We start from the raw sequence: 12,679 nt of genomic DNA on the forward strand, positions 1-12,679 counted from the left end.
TGTAAAAATTTGCCAATTATAAACAGTTTTATTTTAAAAAAATTTTCCATAATTAAACTGTATGTGCTGTATTCAAAAGCTCTGTATTAGAGCTGGTAAAATATGAAGGAAAACATCAAATAAGATATACACCCAGAACATAAAAGTTTACACCCAAGGAAAGTTGAATAGACACCCAAGGAAAGTTAAATATACACCCAAACTTCTATCCCTTGATGATTTACCCTAAACCTTAAACCCTAAACCCTAAAATCCTAAACCCTAAAACCTAAACCCTAACCCTAAAACACTAAATCCTAAACCCTAAACCTTAAACAATAAACCCTAAACCCCTAAAACCTAAACCCAAACCCTAAACCCCTAAAACCCTAAACCATAAACCCTAAACCTTAAAACCTAAAAACTCTAAACCCTAAACCCTAAAAAATAAACCCTAAACCTCTAAACCCTAAAATTCTAAACCCTAAACCCTAAACCCTAAACCCTAAGCCACCCAACCTACGATATACCCAAAACATGGAATTTTACACCCCAACAATTTCAATATACATCCAAACTTCTATCCACTGATACTGGATTCCTAAATCCTAAACCCCAAATTCTAAACCCTAAATCCTAAACCCTAAATCCTTAACACTAAACCCTAAACCCTAAATCCTAAGCCACCCAACCTACGATACACCCAAAACATGGTATTTTACACCCCAACAACTTCAATATACACCCAAACCTCTATCCCTTGATACTCGATTCCTAAACCCTAAACCTTGAAAATCCTAAACCCCTAAAACCCTAAACCCTAAACCCCTAAACCCCTAAACCCTAACAAATTAAAAAACAATAATTTATAACATAAACAGCAGTAGCCGAAATATATATATATATATATATATATATATATATATATATATATATATGTAAAATGTAAAACACAAAAAAATTCAGAAATATACCAAAAAATAGTGCTTTACACCCATATTCTGTAACTATACACCCAAAAAATTATCCCCTGCTGCTGGTTACCTGAACTGATAATTTATAACACATCCTTGATATTGGCTGAAATTTGGACGCACCACTGATGCAGCATCAAAGAGGTTTAACTGGAAATAATAAACTCACATATTAGTAAAACTATTAACAAGAAAATTAAACTCAATCACCACATATTTAAAGAACATCACTTTTACCTCGTTTAAAGCTTTTGTTTTCTTCTTCTTTGAGGCATTTGCAATCTGTTGTCCAACTTTGAACCTAGCCTATTTTTTGGATGTCCTTTTGTTCGAACCCTTGGAGGGCTTTGAAGCTCATTAACGGATTCCAAATTGGCATCTTCGTGAGATAGCGAACATGTCCCCTTCCTTTTGGCTTTCAATTCTTCCATCTCAACCATGACGTTATCGTACACAGGGTGCAGAATGGCAGTCAGCTCCTCTTATTCTGATGCAAATTCGCAAATATTTTACGAATGAAAAACCAATTCGTCAAACATCTTGCTTCTTGGCTACAACAATGGCTCATCGTGGCTGCTCTTGATGTGTGTGTGTCACCTCTTTACCTTCTTGCTCCAACGTTCCAATATATATCTCGATGACACTTGGCTTACTCGTTCAAAGCCTAACACGCTTAGTCCCTGACGGCACAATATCCCTCTTGACTCGAATAATAAGCATTGACATTTTACCTCGGCTGCTACTAAGTTGTAAGTAACCACAAACTTGTTGAATATTAAGCTGGAAACTTGTTCTCCAACTTCGTATACTGAATAGCCTAGAGCGGAATTCGTTAATCTTGTGATGTAATTCACCTTTCCTCTGAATTGTGCTTGGACTTCCCTAAACTTTTGGTGAGTGTACACATGTTAAAACTGAGCTTCAATGGAGGATTTTGTTGCACACGGTATGACCGTATAAAAATCTGCAGCATCTGATTCTCTCTCTACTTGCTCCTTGCTTCCGAGGCAATTATCGTATTGTTTGACAAATTGAATAAGCGAGCTATTCCGGGTAATAAACTTGTTAAAAAATAAATACATGCTCTCGCTCCTTTGTGTGCTTCTCATTCCTGCCTAGAAATGGTGATCCAAATAAATTAGAACCCATATATGACGGTCTTCGTAAAGATCTGCAGAATACACCCAAATAAGGCTATTTTATACCTAAAAACATGTAATTTACACCTCTGCTACAGATTTTAAACAACATTACCTGAAAGCCACTTGTTGTCCACATGACCATACTTCAGCAAAAAATCATTCCAATTCCTATCAAATGAATCTTTACTATTAAAAGTTTGAATGTGGTTAACTACTTTTTTTATGGTCATCCAGATTACAAGAAAAGGAAGGAGTTGTGGAAGGAGTTAACTTTTGTTAATAGTAATTTGGTACAACCAAGAATGTTGATCGATGATTTTAGCAACGTTCTTTCACAAGATGAGAAAGTAGGTTTGCATCCTAAACCAACTAGTCAGATAGAATCTTTTAGGAATTTTGTACATGACAATGCTCTTTTGGATTTGGAACTACAAGGAATGAAATATACGTGGTTTAGTAATCCAAGGAATGGTTGTGTTACTAAGGACAGGCTAGATAGGATTCTTGTCAACTGGGAATGGAGAAGAGTTTTTCAACATGCCACGCTCTTAGCCTTACCACCTATTAGCTCGGATCATTCCCCTCTAGTTCTCAATGTTAAACCTAGAGGTAGAAGGACTAAAAATTTTAACTTTGAGCATATTGGGTGGACCATGTCGACTGTGATACTGTTATAAGGAGAGGATGGAACAGTTCTGGCAATATTGGAGTTGATCACTTGATAGATTTGAATCGAAGGTTTTTAAATTGTAAGAAGGAATTGACCAAATGGAGTAGAGTTAGCTTTAAGAGGGCAGATATTGAAATAGAAAATTTAAAGCTTCGCCTCAAACAAATGCAAGAAGTTGATTTTACAGAGGCTCAGCAAGAGGAGATCAACAGGCTTAAGTTGGAGATTGCCAGATTATGGAGACAAGGGGAGAAATATTGGGGTCAAAGGTCGAGGATGAAATGGTTGAAATTTGGGGACAAGAATACATCCTTCTTTCATACCTCTACCATCCAAAGAAGGGATAGGAATATAATAAAGGGATTAAAGGATTCTACAGGAGTTTGGGTGTGTGGAAAAAGGGATATTCTCAAGCTAGCAGCAGGTTACTTTCAGAATCTTTTCAAGGCCTTAGAGAACTTAGATATGAGTACTTGCATAAGCCATGTTCCTGTTAGAGTGACTGATGATATGAATCGGTAGCTCATGGAGGAGGTTACTGATTAGGAAATTAAAGAGGCTACTTTTAGTCTAGGAAGTCTCAAGGCACTAGGACTAGACGGGCTAAATGGTCTTTTCTTTCAGAAGTACTGGACAGTTGTTGGTAAAGAGGTCTGTGATGTTGTTAAGAGTTTTTTCATGACGGGAATTTTTGGAGTAGCATTGGGAAAACCTTTATGTTTTGGTTCCTAAGACTAATCACCCGAAAACCCTTAATCAACTTAAGTCGATTAGTTGCTGCAACTTTATTTACAAAATTATCTCTAGGGTGTTGGTTATTAGGCCTAGGAAAATAGCAGATATGATTATATTCCTCATTCAGAGTACTTTGTGGAAGGACGCTTGATTCAAGATAATTTGGTAATAGTGCAGAAAATGTTCCATGCTTTGAATAGAAAAGGAATGAATGCTTCTAGGAATTTAGCCATTAAGATTGATATGAATAAAGCTTATGATAGATTAGAGTGGTCGTTCCTAGAAGCAATTCTAAGGGCTTTTGCGTTCAACCCACATTGGATAAAGCTGTTGATGAAGTGTGTGAGACAAGTAAGTTATAAGATTAAGATTAATGGATTTTTGTCGACTACTGTTGAGCCACAGAAGGGAATTAGGTAGGGGGATCCCTTATCACCGTACCTTTTTATCATGGTGACAGAGGTTTTTACAATTCTTATGGATAAGGATAGAGAAGAGGACAGAATTTTGGGAGTTAAAATTGCCCCTACTGCACTGGCTATTTCACACCTCCTTTTTGCAGATGATTGTATAATTTTCTCAAAAGATAGTGAGGAGAAAATTTTCTAGCTCATTACTATTTTGAACATGTAGACCAAAATCTCAGGGCAGAGGATCAACTTGGACAAGTCTGGGATCACATTTGGAAACCAGATCTCTATTAGGAATAGAGTAGAAATTGAAAAAATTTTGGGTTTGTCAGCTTGGGATAGACCGGGTAAGTATCTTGGGCTTCTGGCTCACTGGGAAAGATCAAATAATAGAGCTCTTAGTTAGATTGAGGACATAGTGGTGGGTAAGCTAGGTGGTTGGAAACAAAAACCCCTTAATTAATCTGGGAAGGAGGTCCTCATCAAATCGATTATTTAAGCGATACATGCCTATGCTATAAATGTGGTTCTTTTTCCTAAAAGTTTTTGTCAACGGCTCAGTAAGAGAATAGCCAAATTTTGGTGGGCGTCTTCAGATAAGGAAAGAGGTATTCATTGGAAGAGTTGGAATAAGATATGTGCTAGTAAGAAGGATAGAGGGATTGTTTTAAGGATTTATATAGTCAGAATATAACGCATTTGACAAAACAAGCATGGAGAATTTTCAAAAATCCTAATGCAATATGGGTCCAGGTACTAAAAGCTATTTACTTTCCAAAGGAAGATTTCAAAGATGTTAAGGCAGGTAGGACAGCCTCATGGATGTGGAAGAGTATTGTTCATGGCAAGGAATTTCTTTTGAGAAATGGAAGATGGCTGATAAAGAATGGAAAGAGAGTGAGGATCAAGGAAGACATGTGGATAATGAACATGGATAGCAATCTTGTAGTTAGAAATAATGATATTAAGTTTGTGAAGGATCTGATTGTTAAGGTGATGGGTGGAATATGAATAAGTTAAAGATGTATTTTGATGGAGCTTCGGTTGATAAAATCATTAGAACCCCAGTAAGTCTTTTTGGAAGGGAGGATAGGTTTAGCTGACCTTTCAGAACGGATGGCGTTTACACTATCAAGTCGGGATATCACGTTGCTAGGAATGAAAGCAGCTTGGGTAGCAATAATAACCCATCTACCAGTAATGACTTTAAGTATTTGTGGCAGGGGATCTGGAAATTAAGAGTTCCTAAAAAATCAGAACCTTTTTATGGTGAGCTTTGCATAACATATTACCTATTTTGGAAATTTTTTAATAAACGAGTAACTAACACCCCTATGTGTCCTATTTGTTTGCAGGAACCAAAGACCACTGAGCATGCATTGCTACTCTGTCCCTGGACTAGGACAGCATGGTTTGGAGCCTAAATCCAGTGCTGCTCTACGGCCTTATTAGTTTCTTCTTTTGGGAAGTGGATGACGGATATTCTAGAAAAAATGAAGCTGAATACAGGGGCTAATTAGAAGTTTGGGCTCCTTCAAGATGGTCCTCACTTTTGATATAGTAGAAATCATAGAAGAAGCTCTATAATCCTCTTTCTTGTTAAACTACTTTGGAAAAATAAGGATATGAGATATAGCATAAACTAACAAATCATGAAAGGTATACATTGACATTTATGGCATTTTTCTCCGTGGTTGGAATGAATGAAATATCTAGAAGGTGGCAGCAGTTTGGGGGACAATTATCTTGATAGACAATAAAGCCATCCATGGAAATAGCTATGATTCGATCAAATTAAAGTCATGATTGATACAACATGGATGTCAACTATTCAGGATAAGATAATGTTGAATCTAATAGGTGAGAAGATCCAAGTATTTATCAAACAATCAATGAAGGAGAAGGTCATAAGCAATGAGAAGATATGCAAAGGCACAGAGAAAAAAAAATCAATTTTCTAAAGAATTGATGCATAAAAGTAGCGGCATGACATGAGTAGGAAGATGATAATGTGGTAGTGGATATGGGGAAGCATTGAGAGTAATGAGACAGGAGGCATAATTAATGATGTCCATCTAGAGATGCATCAGGAAAATGAAGAATTCAAGGCATGGAGAATTCAATTCAAGATTTTAAGGTGAAAATTCAAATTTAACCAAATATTGGGATGATGATAGGAGCACAGAGGAGGTTATTCTAGAAACACAATTGGTTTCACACTTTGGCCCATTTAAGAATAATGAAGGAGAGAAGAGGTACAAAAGGAACAAAAGGAAAGAACCCAAGACCAAGAAAAAATAAAGGAAGGAACCATAGCAGAATGAGTCTATTTTAGTCTTTTTATTTCCGTTGGTCTTGGAAAAAAATATAAAAAAGGATAAGAATCACCGCAAAGAAGAGATTAAGAAGGCAATTGATTAGCGAATAACACAAGAAGTAAACTACATTGCAAAACACTGAATCAGATTTTTAGAGTGAGAATGAAGTCATAAAATTTGATATTGAAGATGACATGGGAGAATGAAGAGACAGTAAAAACATATCAAGGAGTCTATGACAGAAGTGAACAAAACTTAAGAAATCATCATTAGACAAGAAAAAAGTGAGACAGACTGATGAGCGGATAATTTGTACCCTTTTTGGCATTGTTTTTAGTATGTTTTTAGTAGTTTTAGTTGAGTTCTTAGTATATTTTTATTAGTTTTTAGTTAAAATTCACTTTTCTGGACTTTACTATGAGTTTGTGTGTTTTTCTATGATTTCAGGTATTTTTTGGCTGAAATTGAGGGTCCTGAGCAAAAATCTGATTCAGAGACTAAAAAGGACTGCAGATGCTGTTGGATTCTGACCTCCCTGCACTCGAAGTGGATTTTCTGGAGTTACAAAAGCCCAATTGGCGCGCTCTCAACGGCGTTGGAAAGTAGACATCCTGAGCTTTCCAGCAATATATGATAGTCCATACTTTGCCCAAGATTTGGTAGCCCAAACCGGCGTAGCAAATCAGCCTCAGAAATTCCAGCGTTTAACGCTGGAACTGGCATAAAACTTGGAGTTAAACGCCCAAACTGGCATAAAAGCTGGCGTTTAACTCCAGAAAAGGTCTCTACACATGAAAGCTTCAATGCTCAGCCCAAGCACACACCAAGTGGGCCCGGAAGTGGATTTTTCTGTCATTTACTCATTTCTGTAAACCTTAGGATTACTAGTTCACTATTAATAGGATCTTTTGACATTGTATCTGTACCTCATGACACTTTACACGTTTCTTTGTGTACTTTCCACGGTATGAGTCTCTAAACCCCATGGTTGGGGGTGAGGAGCTCTGCTGTGTCTTGATGGATTAATGCAATTACTACTGTTTCTTATTCAATCATGCTTGCTTCCGTTCTAAGATATCACTTGTTCTTAACTCGGATGAATGTGATGATCCGTGACACTCATCATATTCTCAACTATGAACGTGTGCCTGACAACCACCTCCGTTCTACCTTAGATTGAGTAGATATCTCTTGGATTCCTTAATCAGAATCTTCGTGGTATAAGCTAGAACTGATGGCGGCATTCAAGAGAATCCGGAAGGTCTAAACCTTGTCTGTGGTATTCTGAGTAGGATTCAATAATTGAATGACTGTGACGTGCTTCAAACTCCTAGCAGGCGGGGTGTTAGTGACAGACGCAAAAGAATCACTGGATTCTATTCCGGCCTGACCGAGAACTGACAGATGATTAGCCATGCTGTGACAGAGCATAGGAACGTTTTCACTGAGAGGATGGGAGGTAGCCACTGACAACGGTGAAACCCTACATACAGCTTGCCATGGAAGGAGCCTTGCGTGTTGGATGAAGAAGACAGTAGGAAAGCAGAGATTCAGAAGATGGAGCATCTCCAAAACCCCAACCTATTCTCCATTACTGCAATACAAGTAACCATTTCATGTTCTTTTGCTTTTTACAATCAATCCTGATAATTTCTGATATCCTGACTAAGATTTACAAGATAACCATAGCTTGCTTCAAGCCGACAATCTCCGTGGGATCGACCCTTGCTCACGCAAGGTATTACTTGGACGACCCAGTGCACTTGCTGGTTAGTTGTGCGGGATTGCACAAGTGTGATTGCAATTTCGTGCACCACAGACCAGGACACAAGATCAAGTTTGTGACCTAAATGTTTCTCAATGATATTGTTTTGGAATTGAATGTATAGTGTTAGGGAGTAGGGAAAAGTAGGGAGTATAAAAGAGGTTACCAAAAATCTTTCCTTTATGGTCTAGTTGAAACAAAAAGAGAAAATCTCATTGAAAGTTTTTAAGAGATCTAATAAAAAGATGTATGGGATGAAACAATTAATCACTTGAAGGAATGGGAGAAATACGAAGTGAAGGTTATTAATGACTTAGAGAGATGTTTAATCTAATGTTTTCTTTTTTTTTCACTTTTTAATTTAGTCACAAAAATAAATTTAAAATAGAATTATTGTAATGTCGGTTAAAATAATTATGCAGGAGACATTTTATTTTTGTCTCATAAAAATAGAATAAAACAATAGAGCAAAAAATAGAAATTTGCACCTTTATATATTTTGGTTCATCCACTTAGTATAATGTGATCTACATTCAGTTTCCACTACAATAATAGTAGAATTTTCATTATAATTTTCAGAAATTACACATATCAATTTTCTAGGATTCTTCCAAATCCTATAAATGAACACACAAGCATCTAACCAAACTTGTCATTACTAAACTAACCTAGCTTAGACTTCAACATTAAGTGCTTTCCTAACTTAGGAAGGAAAAACTCTCAAACTCATGATACAAAACAGAAATACATAAAAATGATTTGATATATTCAATGGTTTTTTCTCCAAGTATACTTCTCTTTGTCTTTTCTCTTAATCAAATTTTCAAATGCCACACATATTAGTCTTTTATCCATAAAAACAAAGAAAAATAAACTAGAAAAGCAACATATTCAATAAATAAAATGAAGGAGAAGATGAATGTAGGTAGAATACTCTGGAAAAATAGTTTTAGTGTTTTCACTCATTGTATACAACTCTTGATCAAATGTCTCCTTTTGTATATGTGCATTACTTCCAAAATTTGAAGCTATTCTTGGAGACAATCTCTAAATATAAAGGACAGGGTTGAGGTAGCATTTTTCTCCATGGATGAATGATAGTAGGGGTAGTAGTCTTGCACAAACAACAAAGGTATTTTTGTAAAAATATAGAGGATTGTGGATGTTGATGTTGTTCTTGTTAATGATTTTGGCTGTTAAACCTATTTTTATTGTACTACTGAAATCAACACTCTTGATTTTTGGCTTTGACTCCAAGTTTCGTCCTTTTCTGTCCATCAATTTGATGCAAAGAAATAAATATTTCTTTCTTGTAAGCATAGTTGTAAGAACCGAACCGGACGCCAATGGGTTATAACTCAAATGGCATAGTCTTCCCATACTCAACTAAGAGGTCGCGCGTTCGAGTCTCCCTATCTTCAGTTAAAAAAAAGAACCAAACCAAACTGGCCAGTTTGATTGAAAACCAATGAACCGATGGTCTGGGTAGTTCGGATGAGAGTTTGGACCGAAGGCGCAATTAAACCGCTAAGAACCAAACGGTTCGTCTCAAACCGGCCAGTTCGAAACAAATTCGTGAACCAGCTGGTCCTAGCTCCTGTGCTCCTTTACCTGGTGGCATGTGTTGTTGTTCACCCTCTAGAGGACAAAAATGCATGAATAGGGGTTCAAAGTCTTGTGCTCTAGAGGGTGAACAACAACACATGCCACCAGGTTGCTTTACTCTTTTAATACTTTATGTGCTAGTTATTATATATATTATATATTTACACAATTGAATTATTTTATATTTATTTAATTTAATTTTAATTTTATACTCACTTTTTTTAATTTATAATTATTTAGGATTTATACAATTATTAAAATAAAAATTAAATATTTCAATATTTACATTTATATATTAAAATTTTAGTGAAGATAATTAGAGTATTGAATCAAGTAGTAGGTTTTCGATGATTTTGATTTAGGACTAATTAATAAGGACATATAAGTATCACCATTAAATTTCACATGATAAATTAAAAGACATAACATGTCCATCGTTTACTATCATAGAATACCAAATTGGTACTTTATTTTCTAAGGACTAATTAGTCTGAAGTCGAAAACTTCAAGGACCTAATTGTTACTTGATGAGTGGATATTTAATACGCTTTTTGGCATCATTTTCATATAGTTTTCAGCATGTTTTGTTTAATTTTTATTAAGTTTTCATAGATTTTAGTGTGAAAATCATATTTTTGGATTCTACTTTGAGTTTGTGTGTTTTTATGCAATTTTAGGTATTTTCTAGCTGAAATGGAGGAACTGGAGCAAAAGTCTAATTCAGAGACAGAGAAAGCACTATAGATGCTATCCAGATCTGACCTCCTTGTACTCGAAAGAGCTTTTTCTGGAGCTATAGAAGTCAAAATGGAGCATTCTCAATGGCTATGGAAAGCTGACTTCTAGAGCTTTCCAGTAATGTATAATAGTTCATACTTTGCTTCAAAATTGAAGGCTCAAAACTGGCGTCCAATGCCAGCCTCCTGCCCCATTCCAGGCGTCCAATGCCCAAAGAGAAGAGACCAGTGTCCAAACGCCCAAAGTGGACCTCCTAGCCAACGTTCAATGCCCTAGAGGCCTTCTAGCACGTGGATCTCATCAAAGCTCAGCCCAAACACTCACTAAGTGGGCCCCGAAAGTGGATTTTAGCACTAAAAGACTGTTTTACCTTTTCTTATGTAATCCTTAGTCATTAGTTTAGTATTTAAAGAACTTTTACACCTCTCATTAAAGGGAGATCTCTTCCAGCATATTTCATTTTTCACATTGTATTTTCTATCAGTATGAGTTTTTAAACCTCCTAGGTTGAGGGGAGAAACTCTGCTGAGTTTTATGGATTAATAAAAGTATTACTATTTCCTTTCAATCCGTGTTTGATTCTTTATTCTAAGATGTATTTTCATTCTTCATCAATTTGAATACGTTGAATTGGCATAAGGTTATCACATTCTACATGGATTCAAGGTGAGTCTTTCATCGGACAATGATGAACCACTAACTTGATTATACATCTCTTAGATGGCTAATCCACGACTTCGTTGGGGACTTCTCGAGACACCAGTTCAGCCGAAGTAAGGAGTGATTAGGGTCTCTGTGGTAGAGGCTAGAATCCAAAGGCACAGCATTCTCTGATCCAAAAGATCTGACCTTGTCTGTGGCATTTTGAGTAGGATCATCAAGGAAAATGGACTACAGGAACTTCACCCTCAATCAGAATGGATCCGCACTAACCCTGGGGTTCATATTTGGAGGACTATTGGCGACCTCTCATCTGGCGACAATCACATACAGCCTGCCATAGAAGAAATCATTCACAATTGAAGAAGACAGTAAGACCAGAGTTAATCCAGAAAGACAAAGCATCTCCAAGCCTTAACCATCTTCTTGTAATCAAATCTTGTAATTCCATTTTTTATTCCTTTTATGCTTTTAACCAAATCCAGCAACTCTTCTATCCATCTGACTAAGATCTGCAAGATAACCATAGCTTGCTTCAAACTACAATCCTCATGGGATCGACCCTGACTTGCTCAGTTATTACTTGGACGACCCAGTGCACTTGCTGGTACAGTTGTACGAAGTGTGGGGATTCGTGCACCATTACTTTACTCAAGTTTTTACTATTTTATATTTTTTATTTACGTAGAACCGATTCTACTGGTTCAACCAATAATTTATAGATTGAACTAATAAATCAATAAATCAGTTATTTGACTAGTTCGATCATCGGTTCGGTTGTGACAATTATGCTTGTAAGCACTTTTACTCGAACTGATCTTGGACATGGTTATAGCAGGGATATGCTATAGTGTTTGTCCATTTTGATCCTAGTGCTTGCATCTTTCTATTTTGATTTGTCCAATATGATCTGCTGCCATGCTTGGCCCCTTTTGTCTATAGCATTTTAATATGGGCCTGTAATAATAAAATATTCATAAAAAAACACTTGGATTTTCAAACTCAATCTTAAATGTGTCAAAAAAAACTCAATCTTAAATATGTTTGTCATGATCAAATTATGTTATTGTTTCTCAAACTCAACACAAAAAGAGGAGGCAAACTTGGAGAAGTAACGGCAATGAGAAAAATAAACTGCAAAAAAATTTAATACTTAGCTCTATGACAAAATATTTTTGTAATTTTGTACTGAATCTATACCAAAAAAAGAAAAACTGATGGCTGTTGGAGGTTACCTTACCAATTCTAATAATAAATATTAGTATTCTTGTGTGAATTTGTTAATACAAGTAATGCTATGGCATTGAAAAAAAGAATGGATGGAGTAGTAAAATTTGTAATTGAGGAATCACTTGGTCCTTTGGATAAGTTGGTGATTAAAACCTATAATTCTAATTCTAGCTTAATCAAATGGTCAACATAAAAGAGGAGGCCAATATGGAATCAGGATTTTGGGCAAAATAAGTTGCTCAATCTAATCTTTCAAGTTGGTTTTATTGACCTATAATTTGCCTTACTAAAAGAGTTCATATTTATAAATAGATGGAGAGACATTGCAAATGAAGAGTATAGTAATAGGATCTGCTGGTGTTCTTGAGGGGTGATCAACAACTCAAGGCCAAGGGAGCCTTGGTGTCAATTAGCATGCAACATAATTCTTCTAGAACTATCCGATGCTCTTAA

Source organism: Arachis stenosperma, chromosome 7 (genome assembly GCF_014773155.1).
Source record: "Arachis stenosperma cultivar V10309 chromosome 7, arast.V10309.gnm1.PFL2, whole genome shotgun sequence".
NCBI classification, from domain to species: Eukaryota; Viridiplantae; Streptophyta; class Magnoliopsida; order Fabales; family Fabaceae; genus Arachis; species Arachis stenosperma.